General features: G+C 45.3%; 1 pseudogene; it reads right to left on the bottom strand.

Annotated features, from left to right (window-relative positions):
• Positions 1 to 18,084: 18,084 nt before the first annotated feature.
• Positions 18,085 to 18,203, bottom strand: LOC120585331 (uncharacterized; annotated as a pseudogene).
• Positions 18,204 to 19,658: the final 1,455 nt, after the last annotated feature.

Consider the following 19,658-nt stretch of genomic DNA (forward strand, 5'->3'; position numbering starts at 1 on the left):
GCTTCCCTACCCCCACGAAGATATGAAAATTAAGGAACAGAAAGCTCTTTGTAAACTCTTATGCGTTACAAATTTAAGGGATGATGATGATGACAACAACGAGGACGATGATGATGATAGTTGCAGATATCCACACTTCCTGTCTTCTAATCCCAAATCTCAGTCCAGCTTTTCAGACCCTCCTCCACCCTTCTCACCTTCACTGGCTTCCAAACATGCCCTGACTTCAAACTTCATTTGTCAGATGAGTATCTACATCTGATAAGCCTCAATTGTTCCCTGAGGATCTATCCTGGCCCCCTCCCAGGACCAGCATCTGTAGGGGTGGGAAGAGTACAGAGTCCTTCTGAAGTTTCTTCTTTCAGAGAGGTTTTAGCCTCAGTTTCAGGCATGGGAGGCAGAGAGAAGAAGACACCCTGGCAAAAAGATATCTAGGATCTATAGATATGACCGCCTGACCTACAGCTCCCTTCCCTCTCCCATGCTTGGGTGAGCGGGAGTGAGGAATCCAGCCCTGGAATTAAACTGTCTGGTTTTGTCTGGTTTTAGTCCAGAGATTCTAAAAGTCACCTCTACTCTGGGCCTATGCAATTCTGTACTTAATTACACGGTCTGTTTCTGTTCCCTGTTCCCCGTGTAATCCCCCGTGCAAGGACACATCTCTTCCCCAGGCACCTTCTCTTGGCTGCACCTATGTCTTTTGCATTTCTGTGTAAGTTTAGAAATTGTTCACGATAAACTTGTCCAATTTGGTTGAATATTACTGTGCCTTAATTTTCCCAAACTATTTTATGGTGGTCCCAACCAAACTACTTCCTTCTTTTAAAAACATATGAAGAAGTATGTGCACACGTGCACCAAAAATACGTGTACGAGAATGATTATGGAAGTCTATTTGAAATAGCTTCGAACTGGAAATAACCCGAAATGTCCATGAACAGTGAAACGGATGAATTGAGGTGTCTTCTTACAATGGAGCACTATACAGCAGTAAAAATGAACAAACTACTGCTACATACAATGACAGTTAATTCACACAAACATAATGTTGAGCAAAAAAGCCAGACACAAAAGAGTACATAATGTAAGATTCCATTTACATAAGTTAAAAATATGTAAATCGAATATATGGTATGAAGAGTCAGGATGATGTTAGATTTAGGGAGGAAGGAAGAAGTAATCGGGCTTCTGGATGCTGGTTATGTTCTATTTCACCTGGTGGCAGATACATAGGCGTGTTCACTATGTGATCATTCTTTGCACTGTACACTTCTGTGCATTTTCCTGTATACATATGAGACTTTAATTTCAAAAAAATAAAAAATATATGTTCATTAGGATGTTGGGATGACATAAATGAAGATTTAAGCTAGTTGAGAATGAATTCAGAAATTATTGGGATGTAAGGAAGTAGAGTTAAATAATTTTTTTTGAGAAGTGTACATAACAATAGGAAAAATGTTCATTGGTCCATAATGAGAGGGGGATTTGAGTTTCAAGCGGTGGGTTATGATGGAAAAGATTAGATCGTATTTATGGACATTAGAGGTAGGGAATCAGCAGGGATGAGATGTAAAGTACAAGAAAAAGCGGCAGGTGAAACAAGGTTTGAGTGGAGGGGAGAAGGTGGAAGGCAGGGCCTTGGGTATAAATGTTGATTAATTTGTAGATGAGGAAGTAGGAAGTTAAAGGATCGAAAAAGAGGCCGTCGTTTTTGCTAAGAGAAAAGGGTTTTTTCTTCTTATAGCTTCCACCTCCCACTGTATCCAGAGTCTGGCTGTGAGTGGAAGAAAATGGTGCCAGCCCTCCTTTCTTGAAGATTTTGAAGAGAGTCCACAGATAAGTTTTATTCAGGGAGAGAGCGTGGCATAACAGGATGACCTTGGGTGCACGGAGCCTCCCTCTCCTGAGATGATTAAATCACCTTGCAAGGTGGTTATGAGCCCTAGAAAAAATAGACTTGTAATCCAAATGTCCAAACTTCACACATCTCTTTAATGCCCAGGTCGCTGTAGTCTCAACTTCATCTCTTTGAATGGCGGAAGTACTGTCTATTACCGGGCTCCCGTTTCCAGATATTTCTGAGAAACCCTTAAGATGTGCTTACATGCTCCACAGGTCAATTCTAGTAGTTGCTTGTCATCAGTCTGTCATGGGGCTCCAAACTATCACTTCCTCCTCCTACAGTTCCTCCCATTTGTCTCAGGACAAACCGCTACTGCTCCGCTCTGTGCCACTTTGCTCAACCTGGACCCTGTCTCTAATTCCATACAGAATAGCTAAGGTCAGGAAATAATGTTTGTGACGACTTTGCTGAAGGCTTTGTGATAAGAGAAGGACATTACGAGAGAGAACAGTAGAAACAAGTATTTCTGCTCTTGGGGTGGATCTGCAGAGGGGTCCCTCCCCTGGGCACTTGTCTGCCTGCCACCAGGCCTGTGCCAGGTTGCAGGGACCAGCTGCCCCGACTGCGGTGGAAATGCTCGAGTCAGTATTCATATGTTCCAGAATGACTGACAATGGTAATGTTTATTATATTCAGGGGAGGACCGTGTTTCATGCACAGGATGTGATCTTGTCCTTTGGCATAAAAACACCAGGATGACAATAAAAACAATAACACTATCGATGGTGCTGTATATGTCCAATAGTGTTGTATCCATTCTCTCTGTAGCTTAAGGTGAACAGAGCTCAACTATCTATCCTTCAAGCTACCGTGGGATCTTGACTTCTGATCTCCTGTGATGAATGACTTGGACAATAACCATATGTCTGCCAGGAGTAAGCAATAATGGCCAGGAGTAGGAAGGAACATCTAAGTGTTGGAAACAAAGATGACCTTTTACTTCACCACGAAGAGCTCCTGGAGCCAAAGCTCTCAAATCTCTCTCCTCCAGACAAAGTCTCTACTCTATAGCTGAATAATCTTGACTGAACCCTGACACCCCTCCCCCACACTTAAATCAGATCCTTCTGTTACAACCTCAAATCATACCATTTCCTTTGTTTTCTTAAAAGCACTTATAAAGATTTGTAGTTACACGTTTCTTTCTGAGATTAATCATTCGACTACTCTCTCCCTTTCTAGTCATCCCCAGGAAGCACGGATTATATCATGTCTTTTTTGCTCCCTCATCTCTGTGTGTCTCTGCCTGGCACTGTGCTAGAATTTGAAAGTACCTTTTTGGCACTATTTAGGGCTTTGGGCAACCGATAGGCATAACCAGTTTCCTTACAAGCATCTGATTAATACTATTTGTTGGACAGATACAAATAAACCCCTAGCACTATGACTGTAGCATTAGCACACAGCCAACACGTAGTTGTTGAACTGCACTACAGTATTCACACCTGGAAGACACTTAGGAATTTTCCGGTCCTCTTGGCTGTTCACTGAATAGAGACAGAAAGCTCCATGAATTGAGCTCTCTGCATGTCCAGGCGCTAGGCTAAACATTTTGGAAACATTTCAAATCAACATGACCAATAATCCTTTGAGTAGGTATTACTATCCCCGCTCTATAGATGAAGAAACAGGCTCAGAGATGTTAAGAAACTTGCCCAAAGTCTCAAAGCAGATGAAGTGAACCTTTATTTCACACTTGGATGGGAAACTTATCTCCAAGTTCTTGGGGCACTGCTGAGGAGGCTACTAGCACTTGCTGTGGCATCTTCTGTGGAGCTGACATGTGGGTCTGTACTGTAAGCCTCTTGTGGTGTCCTCAAACAGATGCCCTATGTGAGTAGACTGGCCTGACAGTCTACTCACTGCTCCCCAAATGCTCTACCTTCTACACTGAGAAATTCCCCCAAGTCTACGTGGGTTCGTTGTTGCTTTTGTTCCCTCTGTGGGACAGAGGCTAAACATAATAAGTGTCGCTGCTCCTGGAAGTCCTCAGAGATGTAAATAACTCCCCAGAGAAAAGGCAGACATGTAGTTCAGTAATGCTGGGCACGGGAGCCCACCATCCACCATTGTAGGAGGAAAGAAGGGGCCTGAAGATCATGAGATCTTTAGACTTCCTACCTACAATCAGAAATTTTAAATGTCTGATTTTTCTCCAATGTTTCAAACTTCTGACAGGAAAGACATAAATCTAATAAGCAAAATTTTTCTAAAATGTAAACGAGTCTCATACATTAAACATATCGACCTGTTCGATGAGGTAAGCAGACAGAACGTAATCGAAGCAGCATCACAAAGACAAATTTCTTTACCTGAATGAACACGTTTTATCAAAAGTACTGATTCTGTCTACAGTTCTTTCTTGTCTCCCTACTTATTCGTACAACTTCTCACAACTACATATGTTTCTCACCCCACCAGGGGAAACTGAAAAACCACCTACCTCAGTCCCAAGACTCCAATACCTGAAATTTCAGAATCAGGGTATGAGACTCTGGGAGGAGAAACAAAGCTTGCACATCGATTCCAGGATCATTCTAGAAGAGCCATAAATTGACAAGCTGAACCCTTCTTACAGTAATAAAATCTCAATCCTATGCCTTTTCTTGCAAAATAGTGCATCTTCCATCACCTTTTTTTTTTAATTTTTTGAATGATAACCTTTTATAACCAAGATGTCTTCCATGTGAATTTTAAGTGGCTAATTTGAATTTAAATTCTCTTCTCCTTGCCTGAATTGCAATGGAATCTCTTTATTGTCTACCATAAAATATCTTTATTTCACACCTTTTTTGTTCCTCTGCACCTCATTCGTCTCATTAACCACCACATCCTGGCCATTTATTGACAGAAAGAACCTAGCAGAATAGAAAGTCAAGTCAGAAGGGACAGGATCAGAGGCAATCCTATGACCCAGGCTGTCCCCCTGTCAAGTGCTTGTACCTCTGCTGATACTGTCTCAGCAACAGGAAATCCCCACTTTAAGAAATGAGACCAGATGGGAGGAGGGGTGGGGGATGGGTGAAAAAGGGGAAGGAATTAAGATGTGTAAATCATCAGTTATAAAAACAGTCACGAGGATGTAAAGTACAGCATAGGTAATATAGTCAATAATATTGTAATAACTATGCATGGTGTCAGATGGGTACTAGATTTATCGAGGTGATCACTTTATAAGCTATGTAAGTGTCTAATCACTATATTGTACATCAGAAACGAATATAATATTGTATGCCAACTGTAATTTAATAATAAAAAATTGAAAAAAAACGTACCGAGCATCTGCCAGCCCCTGGCCTCCCTGGCAGACTAGCGAAAACTTGTCATCACACAGCGAGTGGCTGTCGGGACCAGAACCCAGGAGATGGCCCTGTCCAAGCCCCTGTCTTCAGCCTAGTCAAGGGATCTGATGGATAACTGTCTTCTATCCCCGCTTTTTTCCCACTTAATGAGCAAAGACAACAACAGTGAGGACTGAGCACAGTCCTAGAACACAGAGATCAGCAAATACTTGTTCATTGACTCATTAATGACACGGGCCCCCAGCTCCCTGTGTTCACCCTCATAACAAAGCCCAAGAAGGTATGTTACATGTTCCCACAATTCCCTTCCTCTCCCTCACCCTTGCCCAGCCCAGGAAAGAGCTGTGCTGAACAACCTTGTTAGACAGAGGGCTGTCTGCTCAGGGATCATGGCCACTGTGTAGGGGAAGCCAAGGAAATGATGAAAGGCTTTGAAAGATGAGCATGTGAAGAAAGGGGGAAGGTCACCGTGTACAGGGACCTGGAGGGAAGAGAGAAAGGTGGCTGGGTAGAGAGGCTGGGGGCAGGAACAGAATCACCCTCAGGACCATGGCTGCCCACTGGGTTCTCAGAGATGGCTCTCTTCTCCTTCCCTTCGGCTCCTGCAGAGAATACCATTCCGACCTATGTCTTGGTCACATTTAAAGAGACGGATGCGCGTTGGTGTGTATATGTGTGCATATGAACACTCATACAGGCGCCCACGTGTCTGTTTCTTATGTGCGCCAGGTTGGCATCTCTTCCCAAACCGGACTCTGCTGAATAGTCACAAACTCAGTGCCCTAGGGAGCTGACACTCTGGGAATTACACACCTACTAGAGGATAAGGGCCAGTCTCAGCCTCAAGGGATGTCCCAATGAGACTCTTCTAAGAGACAAAAAGGGCCACAGCCCACTGCATCATTCTCCACTTCTCTACTTACTTTACATTTTACTCCAACATGTCTTGAATGCAGCTGTCATATCTTGAATGTCCCCTGTCCCAGGTGCAAGGCTGGGTGCTACAGATTGAACCACACAAACTTGAATCTGGCTCCAAGGAGGGACCGTCTCAACTCTCAGAGGAGTTTTTACACCCATCAGAACTTGCAGGGTTCTTGTGAAGACCAGGGGAGATTTTAGTTATGAAAATGCTTTGAGCAATTGGAGACTACGAGCTGATATTATTACCATATACTTCACTGGAATGTACAACGGAGCTCACCGGTGTCCCTGTTGCTGAGAGGAAGCAGAAGGCAGCAGGTACGCAGCACCTGTTGTACTGCATGAAGGGTCTGAAGTCTGAGCGGCAATCAACTTGTAAATGCATGAGCAACCATGAGCATCAAATTCCCAGGGCGAATGCAGCTGTGCAGTTAAAAACTGCTTGACTTCGCTTTTGTGTTCTTTATGCTTTTTTCTTTTTGTAATACACAAAGAAACCCAAATGCAAATTGGTACAGTACTTCATTCTTCAGGGACCCACATACTGGTCCCCTGCTTATCAGGAAATTGAAACTAGCAATAGAGGCCCGGTTGCAGAGGCCTGGGGGTGGGAGGTGGGGCTTAGGTTGTTTACTGGCTTGTTCTGGGGAAGGAGGTGGAATGATCACCCACTGCACTAACCAAAGGAAACAGCTTGCCTGTTCCCCAAGGTCATTTTGGGGCTTCCTGCCAGAGCACCTGATACCTCGGTTCACAGCCAACGTGAGCCTTTGGGCCTTCACCTCAAAGTTTTTCCGTAGATAGAGGTGGGAGGGTTTGTGAATGAACAACCAACCACCACCCAGCTCAAACCTGAACTCCTCGTGATGAAGACGGAAAGAACACTAGGCTTATGGATTTCTGCATTTAAGTCCTGGCTCTGCCATTTGAAAGCTGCACAATATCCTCCCCGTAAAATGGGGAGAGGGTATAATGCAGGCGATGAGAGTTATATAACTCTCTCTCCCATCCAGTAAAATTTTTTCCCTTTCCTTTCCAGGGTCCCTTTACCATCTCCTCTTGTGTGACCAGCCTGAACTCAAAATCGTCTTACTTTATTTTGCAGAGCAATTTAGTTTTCTTTGTTTTGGTTTGTTGTTTTGTTTTGTTTTGTTTTTGCTCTCTACACCAGATCCTGGGACATAACTTTTCAGAATTGAATGCTTTGCTCCAAAAGGAATTCTGCCTCCAGCTTTTATATGACGTGCATTTTTTTTTCCCTCATGGTTATGTTGGTTCTTTACTCTGCACGTCCCTCATTTCTCAAGAGAACCTAAAGGAGCGAGAGGTTAAAGAAGTACATATTAGTAGTTGATAGGTGGTCACGGAGATGGGGAGCATGGCACAGGGGATGCAGTCAGCATTAAAGTGATGGCCAGGTGGAGAGCCAGAGAAGAGAAAGAGCAATCGGGGGGATCGTTTTATAAACTATATAAATGTCTAACCAATGTACGGAATACTTGAAAGTAATAATAAGATAAAATTAAAAAAAAAAAGTCAAGTAAAAAATGAAAAACAACAACAACAACAACAAAACGATAACATAAATTGAATGAGACAGCCAAACAGGCCTACCATTTTCTACAGATGTCACCAGTCCCCAGTGCTTTGCTCCACTCACGGGACACTTTTTAACAATCCGAAATCGACCACGCCTTTCCAACCAATGCTTTTCCCCTTCACGTCCCTCCCACGACTTTCAATCAGTTTATTTATGAAGTCTTCTAAAGTCACCGTGCCATCGCGCCCGCACTGAAGCAGTGCACATTTAGTGCATACCTGCCAAATACTTGCGGGGGGTGGGGGGGCAGAAATCTGGGGTAGCAGCGAGGCTCACCCCATTTGTTTTCTGTCTCTCAGCGTTCACAGTCCTGCACTGCATGTTGCCTGCGGTCTGAAAACAATAGTTTCACATATTTCATCTAGTTTTCCAGTTTATGGCATGAGGGTTACTCAGTCGTGACTGGAAGTGACATCAAACGCTTCTTAAACATGTAGCGCATTTCAGCCGCCACGCTAGTTACTAGGGTATGAAGTCGAGGGGGAGTACATTGGCGTGTGGTACAGGAACTGAAACTCGGAGTGGGAAAGTACTCTGCTTGAGACGAAGCTGTCGAAGCTGTCGTTGGAGCTAGGAGCAGTGTTCAAGCGTTTTGCGTTCTCAGGCTGTTCTTTATGCTCAAGTCTAATCATTCCTCCCCAGCTCCACCCCAGCTTAGCCCCTCTGAGCACTCTCTCTCCCTCAGTTCACCTTCGACACACTCAGAGTACAAACGTCTTCAGCCAGCTCCCCTCCGATGCATCCCCAGATCCTCTTTCATACTAGCTGGCCCAAGTGTATCGGATCTAGGAAGAGTGAGACCCACTGCATCACGAGTCAGCGGGATGAGCTTTCTCACTCTCCCCGCTTTGAAATTTGTTGCAGATTTCCCCCCGAAGACCCCTCACACCAACATGCAACAAGATGAGACTGTGTCTGTGAAATTATGTTGTGAACAGCAACACTCAGCAAATGAGAGTCATCAAAAAATAATTCGAGTAGTAAACATCTGCCTCTGTGTGTGGGTCATGAGGGGCTGAGGGTCACAAGTAAAAGGCTCCTTTCTCCTGGAGCATTCATTCTGGGAACTTGCTGCCCAGCTGCAGAGCGAGTTGGCAACCAGCCTCCTGGTGCTGTTTCTCCCAGGGTCTGCCTCAAACGGAGATATCCCCTTCCCCCACGGTCTAGGGACTAAATGAGGCGGGAGTACAGGCCCAGGCATTTTAATGTGAAGCGAGGCGATTCTGACAGACACCACTTGTTCTAGAGCTCCCGCCAGGTTGGAGAAGCTTTGTTGGGACTAGATCGTGTCTCGGCTTCTCTCTCTGCCCAGTCCTGTCCCTCTCCCTTCTTTTCACAGGTGATGAGTCCTGATAAACAACTTGGGCTCAATCTCTGACTCCACATCCGTTTCTGGAGAACCTAACCTGTCACATAGGGAACGACCGCCGGTCTTTAGCAACATATAGAGTCCGGGTTCTCTGTAGCCAGGGCCACGAGGTCAGGCAGGAAGTGATGATGCCACAGGAAGCTTACCCCGATACCACGAGTTTTGGCTCCTCACAACTCTCCAGCTTCCTCCTTCACCAATGTGACATAAAATTGAAATGAATATCCAAAAAGTATTGGAATATAATATTAGCTATCCATTCTAATGCAGGCACTCTGCTAAGTGCTTCACATGCATGATCATATTCCATCCCTACAAACAATCCCATTATTATTCCCATTCTGTAAAGACTTTCCCTGGCCTCCATCTGTGGAGAGTTGGGAACAGGTTCATGGGTAACTAATATACGATGATCTCAGGCCCGCTCCGGGATCCTGGCCCTACCTTCTACAGCATGAGCCCCTGACAGCGGCTTCCCTTTCATCTCTGGCTGCTGCTTCTATTTCCCTTTTCCTCCTTCCTCCCCCAGCTCACAGTTCAGCAGATTTGGCAGCCCCTGCATGGACTCCACTAACGAATCAGAGGCACGTTCAGTGGCCAACCCCCTCCCTTGAAAACAGGTAGATGAGAACCTTTCAGCCCACATCCTGTATTTGAGCAAAGTTCCCACCGGTGGTTCAACCCAGGCGAGACTGTATGCAACATCTTTCCGCTTATGGCTAGCCTTGCAGCCACCAAATCTGGGCTCCTATGAGGTCAGTCAGTCATTCATCCATTTATCAATGACAAACTACCAACGATGGACCTACTGTGTGCAGGAGCTGGCTGGAAGTACACAGATGACTGACCTATTCATTTATTCTTACACTCTTTCAGTTAACAATGACTTACTGAGATCTTATTTTGTTTGAAGCACAAGTCTCGAAGATCTGGTGGAGAGCAAGAAGCAGCCTTGACCTCACATCCCACTTAGTGGAAGGGAGAAGGGTTAGAGTCCATTATTAAATAACTTAACTATAGTCCAGTCTCATACACAAAGTCCTGAAGAAAATATTAGAGACACTTAGCTCAGGTTTGATAGTAACTTCTCATGCAAAAGGGGTTCTCAGACAAGTTACTTGGGTATCTCCTTCAGTTTGTTTTCTTCCTCTCTAGTTCTTTTCAGGAGCTGGGTCTTTCTATTTAGGCTTTCTGGGTGCCCCACAGGCCCCCTCTTCTCAGCAAGGAGCAAATACCTCCCTTGAACCTGCTCTCCCTCCTCTCTTCCCCGGAAGGACACTTGACCTTGTTTACCCTCCCTCCCAGCATCCTGCATTGTGGATGGGCCTCCCTTAGCACCCTTCCCATGTGCCCCCAGGCTGACACATGTGGAAAGACCCTGTCTCTTCCTCTGCCCAGAGGCACCTTAGCAAAAGCCCCTTTCCATTATGCCAAGTTTAGGCCCGAAGCAGGCCCCGGACAGCAAGGAGGAGAGATGCCAAGCATGAGGAATGCGTGTGTGTTGGGACAAACGGAGAAAACACATTTCTCCATATTTAGAGCAGAGCATTTCTGCCTCCTTTTTGTGCATTTTCTCCTTTGGCTTTCACTGGTGTTTTCCCTCTGCCTCCTCCTCTTTTTCGGTTCGTACCTATTTCCCCTGTGAGCCAGGTCATGGACTCATCCTCTCTCCCTACCCTCCCTCCTAACTTTTCGGATACAATCCCTATCTCAAGAAGAGACTGAAAAGACACAAGCTCAGAGCCCACCAGCTGCCTACCGACCACCACTAGAGGGCGCTACTTCCCAGTGCCCCTGCGGCCCCGGCTGTCTCCCAGTCCAGGCTGCGGGTGATTCGGAAGCACTGCAGGGACCTGCACCCAGGATTCCGTTTGGACCAGTCAGTGACTGTGCCTCAGCTTCCTCCCTGACTAATAAAAGCCCTCTTCATTTTCATTTTCTTCTATGCCAGAACTGGATTCTGAATTTCTCCTCAAGCAAATCCCTAAAGTTTTTTTCTGACCAAACCTTGGGTTAGTAAACATAGATTTCCTCACCTTTAGGGATTCGGGTCCTCCTTGGGGTTTGCAACGGAGCTAGAGCTTGCCTTCCTAGGTCCCTGTAAATCAAGATGACCCAAGACTGGCTTTTAAATCTGGCTTTACACCAAGAAATGGACGTCCGCATACTCCCACCCACCTGGCAATTCTCAGTTCCTGGATTCAAAGTCCCCAAGGGTCTGATCAGCATCTTGCAGAAGGTCTTGAAGACTCACCTGGTAGATCTCTGTGTGGGGGGTGTTGCCACACTGCCTCTCCTGGCGTGCTGCCAACACTCCCCTTGTTGCCTTACGCTTGTGATGTGGCATCACGGTGGGCTTCCTGGAGGTGCGTCTCTTTCTATATGGGCCTCAAGTCTGGGATGGGTATGGAATAGAGAGAAGTAGGTCCTAAAACATTGTGATTCACAGAGCTTCAATCCATGGGCATTTTTGCAGCTGCCTTTTTTTTTTTCCTTCTGATTTACATGGGCTTTCCCCAGGCCTTGCTGCTTCTCCCTTCTGAGATAAAGCCTGATTAGAAATGTCTGTTCCCCTTACATTTCTTCCATTCTTCCATCCTCTGTAAACCAGGCCACCTTCAATTAAGGCCCCTAAACCTCAGCAGTCACACGTGCTCCCGGTTCCGCCACGGGTTCCACCCCCGAGACTTCACTGCACCTGGCTGCAGTGAGTGTTTCTGACTCCTCTTCTGCACCCTGGCAATACCCAGACGCTCTTTCTAATCCCATCGCAAAGCTCGCTTCCTAAAGGAAGCTGGCGGGTCCCTGCCAGGGCCCTATCTCATCGCATTCAGCACAGTCCTGCGATCAGTCGCGCCGTTTGTATTGACTTCTCTGCTCCTTCCTTCTGCGTCTTACGTAGCTCTCACAGGGTCCTGGTTCCCGGGTTAGATGCAGAAGCTATAAATGAAGATGGACAGATTGGACTCAGAACAATATTTTTTTAAATCGCACGAAGACAATATAAACAAAATACACAATTAAAAAAGGGAAAAAAATAAAAGAAATATGAGAGAGAAAAGATCAATTTATACTATACAGAGAGAACTCCTAAAAAGCTATACCAAAAAGATAGACGATCCGAAAGAGACGGGCAGGCAAAAGCCTGTACAGGCCCTGGAGGTGGGTGCAGGCTAGTAGGGCTATTTGGGCAGGAATCCTGGGTATCTGGATCATGGTTTAGAGAAGGAGGGATGCGGGCTCCACCTGGACCTGCAGTCTCCTCATCTTATGGTGAGGGGTATGGCGGGAGGGGGACCAGAGTGGATCCATCAAAAGCAGGGGAACCCCTGGGTCAAATCCAGCCCATTGACTGTTTTGTAAATAAAATTCTGTTGGAACACAGTCAGGCCCCGTTTGTAGACATGCTGTCTATGGCAGCTTTCTCTCTCCAAGGGCAGAATTGAGAAGACAGAGACGGTATGGTCTGCAAAACCTGAAATATTACTATCCGGCTCTTGGCAGCAAAGTTTGCGATTCCTCCTCTGAAGCGTGGTGCCAAAGCAGTGACTAAGGCTGTCCAGGTCTGAGGCTTTTCTCGATTCAGACACTCCGATTTCAGAATAAATTGTGTTTTTCCCCATTCTCTTACTTTTCCCCTAATCCTTTTCTTCTAGAAAAACTACTTTTATTCTAACCTTCGAACAACACTTTCACGTGCTAATCCTCAGGGCTCAAATTGTGAGCCCAATTTGCAAATGAACTAATGGGCTCAGGGAGAGTAAGGTTGATACCTGATACGGGTAGCAGCCCTTGGAATTTCTGCAGAGGAGGGGCTTAGTGATGGCTGCTTGATCTGGAGGGGAGCGAGAGTGGGAATTCTAGGAGATTTGTGTCAAAGCCGCTTCGAATATTTCTTCACAAGTGAGAAAACATCACATGTACCCCCTGAAGAACATGGGGGGCGAGCACTGATGGACACTGGGGGAACTTGTCCCCAAAGCTCCCTAAACACTGCCCCAGCGCTCAGCTCTTCTGATTATAAGGTAGACTATGCTTGGGGCGCCTCTCTGGTTTTCTAAGTCTGAGTCACTCCTTTGCTTCCTCTGGTCATCATGTTCCGGAGAAGCAGAATTGCTGAGTAATTAAGAGCCCAGTCTGGAGTCAGATGGCCTGGGTTCACACCCTGATTTTGTCACTAACTTGCTGGCTATGTGACTTTAGGCAAATTACTTACCTTTTCTGTGCCCCAGTTTTCTCATCTGTAAAATGGAAATAATAATAGTATCTATTTCCCAGAGATATAAGGGGTAAGTTAATATTTGCAGAGCATTTAGGCTAGTGCCTGACACATCTGAAACAGTTTCTGGAGTTGTTGTTACTTTGATTATCATGAACAATGGCCCAACACATTAACCTTGGCCTCACTTGTAGCCTAAGAGTTCGTCAAAGCCCCGTGTCTTGGGCTCTAAGCCTTAAACTCTGTGGAGGCATCTCTCATACCTGCTATGAGGAGAGAATCATTTGCTTTGCAAACATTCAAAAGATTAAAGAGATGAGGGCCTCTCGTTTAGCGCCTGGCACATTGTATGTACTGAATGAATATTAGCCGTTATATTATTTTCAAGATGGGTCCAATTCTAGTCAGTCAATGTCTCAAGTTTTTGGCAGTTGATGACTCGAGTTGGGACAGAGGCCACCTGGGAAGGATAACGGGGGAGACTGGATAACAGCCCTGGGAGTGGCAATGGCCTTTCTTAACATGTACTAACATCTGCAGGACCCATTCCTGCATTCTCTGTGAACCCAGATTGCCCTTAAACGGGTCTGGATTCAAAGTCCCCAAGGGTCTGATCAGCATCTTGCAGAAGGTCTTGAAGACTCACCTGGTGGATCTCTGTGTGGGGGGTGTTGCCACACTGCCTCTCCTGGCGTGCTGCCAACACTCCCCTTGTTGCCTTACGCTTGTGATGTGGCATCACGGTGGGCTTCCTGGAGGTGCGTCTCTTTCTATATGGGCCTCAAGTCTGGGATGGGTATGGAATAGAGAGAAGTAGGTCCTAAAACATTGTGATTCACAGAGCTTCAATCCATGGGCATTTTTGCAGCTGCCTTTTTTTTTTTCCTTCTGATTTACATGGGCTTTCCCCAGGCCTTGCTGCTTCTCCCTTCTGAGATAAAGCCTGATTAGAAATGTCTGTTCCCCTTACATTTCTTCCATTCTTCCATCCTCTGTAAACCAGGCCACCTTCAATTAAACAGAAACAACCTTGGAGAGTGATGCTTTCTCACTCCAGACTTGGTGAAACCCTACAAACTTCTAGCCACTACTTGACATCTATTAACACAATAGAATCAGAGAGCTGGAGGCTGGGCAGAGCTAGCCGTCATTGTCTGGCCAGGAACAAAGCCCAGTCAAATGGTGGCCTCGCTTCCCTTGCCCACACTCCTATCCTAGAGTCCAGCTGGTCTCTTTTGACATATGGGCCTGCTCTGATCTGTAATGACTTTGAACCCCAGGCCAACCTCGTATCTGTGCCAGATATGCCGTTTTCCTAAATGTACGTTCAGTCAACAGACTTTTAAGGCTGTTCTCACGAAGTCCCATTGTGTCCTGGGTTAATTATCCAAGAAGGAAGACACAGATGAGATTCAGAGGGTAAATGTGAGCCCTGCGATGCCCCCCACCCCTCTACTCTTGAGTTCCCACCTTGCCTGCTGAAGAGAGCCGGGTGGAGGGAGGGTGGGCCTGCAGTGCTCCCTGTAAAAAGCTGTCGGGTGTCCAGGCCTAAATGGAACTCGCGCTTAGGATTTCCCATTAAAATGGGCAAATTGCTGATTCTTGCTGGTGAGTCTTTCCCAGGCAGCCCAGTCAAGATTTCAGAGTAGATGCTTTTTCTTTTCCAGTCGCTCTGCCTCTTCCACTAGTATTTGTACTCCAAGGCCACCTGCATTGTCCCTTTTCTCTCTTGCAGCCTCCTTGGGTTCATAACATAGTAAGGATGGAAAGAAGGAAGGAAGGAAGAAAGGAAGGAAGGAAGGAAGGAAGGAAGGAAGGAAGGAAGGAAGGAAGGAAGGGGAGGAGGAGGAGGGAAGGAGGAGGAAGGAAGGAAGGAAGGGCCCACTGAGCACCTGAGGGCTTCAGGTGGGAGAGAAATGGATAACTGGTTACAAGGGCAAGGCCATTTCCCCACGTGGGATGATGGGAGACTTGGGCTAGCCCCTCCCATTCTAATGATCTGTGATTCCTCCTCACTGCCAGCTACAGAGCAGGAGCTCAATGCACAGGCTTGACCAAGGATTAATCAGCTAACAGGAGCAATTAGTAGAAAAAAAATGGATGAGGCAGGTTTTATCCGAATATATACTGTGGGGACAGGTGTGAGGGGGCTGCGGAGGGAGCAGAAAAGACCTTAAAGGGCTAATGCAGTTTCTTCAGTGCTAACTCCCTCCCAGAGATAATGTCCAAGCTGTGGATAGCAGCCCAGTGAGAGTGATCAGTGGGCCTGGCACAACAGCTCACCCTGCCTGTGGTTGGGTGGCTTTAAAGGGAATACAATTTAGAGACATCGTTTGAGTTGAAAAGTAGAATGACGTTAGTTCTAGAAAAGGTGAGTTCTAGTTCTCGGTGTGAAGAGACTCTTATGAGAGGTGGTCCTCTGCCTGAAACGCCCCCTTCTCCACCTCCAGGGCCTCCTCTGTCCTTCCCCACTAATGCGGCTTATCTTTAGGGTCCACTCATTCCACACGTATTGATAGCTGATTGCGTGCCAGGCACTGTGCTGGGTAGCGGGGACTCTGTGGTGTAAGCACAGTTCCCACCCTCAAGGAGCTCACTGTCTGATGGGCAGACGAATAAATGAATATCTTTCAGTGTGATAAATGCTGTGATAGAGTTAAGCCAGCACAAGTACTAATGGGGCCCAGAAGGAGAAAAGAGAGGCCCAGTCAGTGCAGATGCCACTTTTCTTGGAAGTCTTCCCTCACTTGTTTTCCGGAATACTCCGTGCGTACCTCCTTACATTGCCTGTCACATCGCATCGCACCTTTACGCTCACAGGTTTGACTCCCCATCAGGCCATGAACTCTTTCAGGGCAGGGACCTTGTCTAGGTTTTTCTTTTCTATCTCCAGCACCAGCAGCTGACATGAGTTAGTGACTCACCTTCCCTGGTTCCTGAGCTGTGCACTATCATCTGAGCTCCCCGGCAGCTTGCGAATGCCTACATTAGCTACTTCTCCAAAAGCATCACGCAGGGGTCCATGCTGGGAAAGGCTTTATAGAGCAGCCCGGCGATCTCCTTCCAGATCTGCCCCAGGCCTGCTCCTTCTCAGCCGGGAACAGCATGTGCCTGCCACCCTCTCATCAAAGTCCCTTTTCTTCTTTAGGGCTGGCCCTCCTGCTGCAGCTGAGCAAGTGTCCCATGTGAAGGTAGGGGACGCCAGAGTACTTGACATTCATCAACAGGGGTCATCTCTTACTTCCCTGACATTCCAGGCACAGCAACTAAAGTTGTGTGTTACTTCACCAACTGGAGCCAGTACCTCCCTGGGACTGCCAGTTACATGCCGGAGAATGTGGACCCTTGTCTGTTGCGCACACATCGTCTGCGCCTTCACTGGCACAGCCAACAACCAGATCAAAACCATCGAGTGGAACGATGAGGTCCTCTATGCTGACATCAACGGCCTCAAGAACTAGTGAGTTCTGGGCTTGGGCCCTGTGCTGGGTTAGAGGTGTCCACACAGGCCTTTCAGAAATTCCTCCGGAGACGTCAACACCAGAATGCCTAGTGTTTGAGTCCTGTCCACAATCACTATCATGCCTCATTGACAGAGCTGTCAGCACGTTCCCCCCAGGAGAGGCGATTGCTGTCATTTTGGGAGACGGAGGGTGGGGGCATTATTTTCTCACCAGATCCTCAGCATTGCATTCTGTGTGTCCCAGGAAGTGCCACCCACTAGGGATTCATTGTGAATACTGCCCCCTGGAGGTAGCCATGTTGCAGTGCATCCCACACCAATCTATGAACTAGCTACCAATAAAACCGAAAATGGTTCTTGGGCCAATTAAACACTTAGCATATTTATTGGGTGACTACTATGCCAGGCATTATTCTGCTTTTTAAAATTTATCATTTACGTAACCTTAACAACAAACACTGTGAAACAAGCATATTAAAGTCTTAAAAGACATTTCAAAGTTGAAGAAACTGAAAAACAGGTTAAAATTTTCCTACAGAACTAGCAAGTGGCAGAACCCAGGAATGCCTGACCAGTTTATCAGATAGGTTAACTGGCCCTCTGGTCCAGTTGGGAGCCCAAAGGGAGGTTTGAAGGTCAGACTCACAGGACCTGGGTACCTGTGGGGAGACACTGGCATGGAGGAGTAGGATTTGAGTCCTGACTCTGCCACTTTACTGGCTGGATGATCTTGGACAAACTGTTTAACCTCTCTGAATATCACCTAAAGGTCAAATGAGGCTAATAGTTCCTGCCTTGTGGGATTGTAAGGGTGACAGTGCCTGGCATTTGGTAGGCACTCAGGAAACGGTAGAAGCTTCACTGCCTCTTCTTGTAAAGACACCAGTCATACTGGATTAGGGCCCACCCTAATGATCTCTTTTACCCCATTTAAGCTCTTTAAAGGCTCTGTCTCCAAATACACAGTCACATTCTGAGGTCCTTGGGGTTAGCACTTCAACATGTGAATTTTCGAGGGACACAATTCAGCTCCTAATACCCTCTATTGATTTTATTTGTAGGCCGGAATATTTTTAATTGAGAAATATTCTCTCTACAGATGATGAGAGGAAATTCTGCTAAATAGGGAATATTTTCAGTTCTAATTTTTTCTATTAAAATATTTAAACATTTTGACTTAAATGCTTTCACAGATGATATCTGTTTGCCTTCATACCGAGAAACTCTTCAACAAATATCTTTACAAGAAAAACTCATCAAGTAAATTATCTCTATTATTTATTTATGTATTTATTTTTCAATGCCTATGGCACCTGGTATTCCTAGATGGTCTCCCATCCAAGTACTAACCAGGCCCAACCCTGCTTAGCTTCCGAGATCAGACAAGATCAGGCTCATTCAGTGTGGCATGGCCATAGACTAGTTATCTCTATTTATGACCCCTTTGAATATTTCCCCAGAGTTAGATGCTGTAAGATCATAGGCCTCTTCAATTACTTTCTAATCTAATATAGCAATAAACAGATTCAATTAAATAAAAAACAGTAGCTCCACCAAAAGAGTCTTCCCACAAATTGAAATATTTCAAAATGCAATTTTAGAATTTCAAGGTTGTATATTATTTAGCATTTGAGCACATCTCATTTAATTTGTTCAATGCCTCTCTCAGCGTCTTTCTAGTTGCAATAATTCTTTTTTAAAAATAATATTAACTTACCAAAACTTCAAAAGTTTAAGTGTTGTGGAGCTTCATTCTTTGAATACTTTGGCAAAATATTTATAACCGGTTTGTAATAAAATGCAATCAAAATGTAAAAGACTTGTGTAACAAAAAGTTTTCAGCACCGCTGCAGAACACTTTGAATTAATCAAGAAGTAATTCTTCAATGGTCCAACTATTTTAAAATTCAAGACAATAGGCAGCAAAGAGAGAACGCATGTACTGCCAGGCTGATGTATATTTTCTCATATTCAATATCAGGATTGTGAAAGAAATTTATAGATGACTCCAGGTCAGGCCTGCTGGTTCCTCAGATTTCATGTTCTCCCCATAGGCAGGCACTCTTGGAGACAGGTGTTATTTATCTATTTAAAAATAAAAACTAGGGAAGGAGAGTAGGCAGGTATTGGTCAAAGGGTATACGTTTCAGTTACACGAGATGAATAAAGTTCTAGGAATCTGTATAAGAATAGAGCCTATACTTAACAATACTGTATTGTCTACTGGAACATTTGCTAGGAGGGAAGATCTTATGGTACATGTTCTTATCACACACAAAAAAAAATCCTAATAACAAATAGAGAGGATGGGAGAAGACTTTTGGAGGTGATGGATGCGTTTATGGCATTGTTGTGGTGATCATGATGTGTATTTATCTCTAAACTCTTCAAGTTGTAACATTAAAAAGGTACAGCTGTCTGTATGTCATCATACCTCATTAAAGTGGTTTCAAAAAGAAGATATCAGCGTCATAGGCATAGCAAGTCTTTGAATTCAGACGGGACCGGTTTTGAATTTCAATTCTTGTCTTAGCTAAGATGAATAAACTGATCTTTAAAATTCTTCCACTTCGCAGGATTTGGCAGGGGAGATGGTAACGGCACATAGTATTTGGACAAGCATTTAGGTGATAAGGGTGATAAATAAACATTGTTTTCCCCCTTAAAATAAAATAAAATAAAAACTAATAATTGTGTAGCACCTATTATGTTACATACCAAGCACATTGGAAAATGCTTTACATGATAATTCTAAGAGAGTTAGAATTCTGTCATTCCTCCTTTCTCGTTATAGGGAGGAAACTGAGGCTCAGAGAAGATAGTGACTTATTCATGGTCACGTAGCTTGTGGCAGGGCTGGACTGTGAACTTGGGT

The sequence above is a fragment of the Pteropus medius genome, unplaced genomic scaffold (genome assembly GCF_902729225.1).
Source record: "Pteropus medius unplaced genomic scaffold, Ma_sr-lr_union100, whole genome shotgun sequence".
In the NCBI taxonomy this organism is placed as follows: domain Eukaryota; kingdom Metazoa; phylum Chordata; class Mammalia; order Chiroptera; family Pteropodidae; genus Pteropus; species Pteropus medius.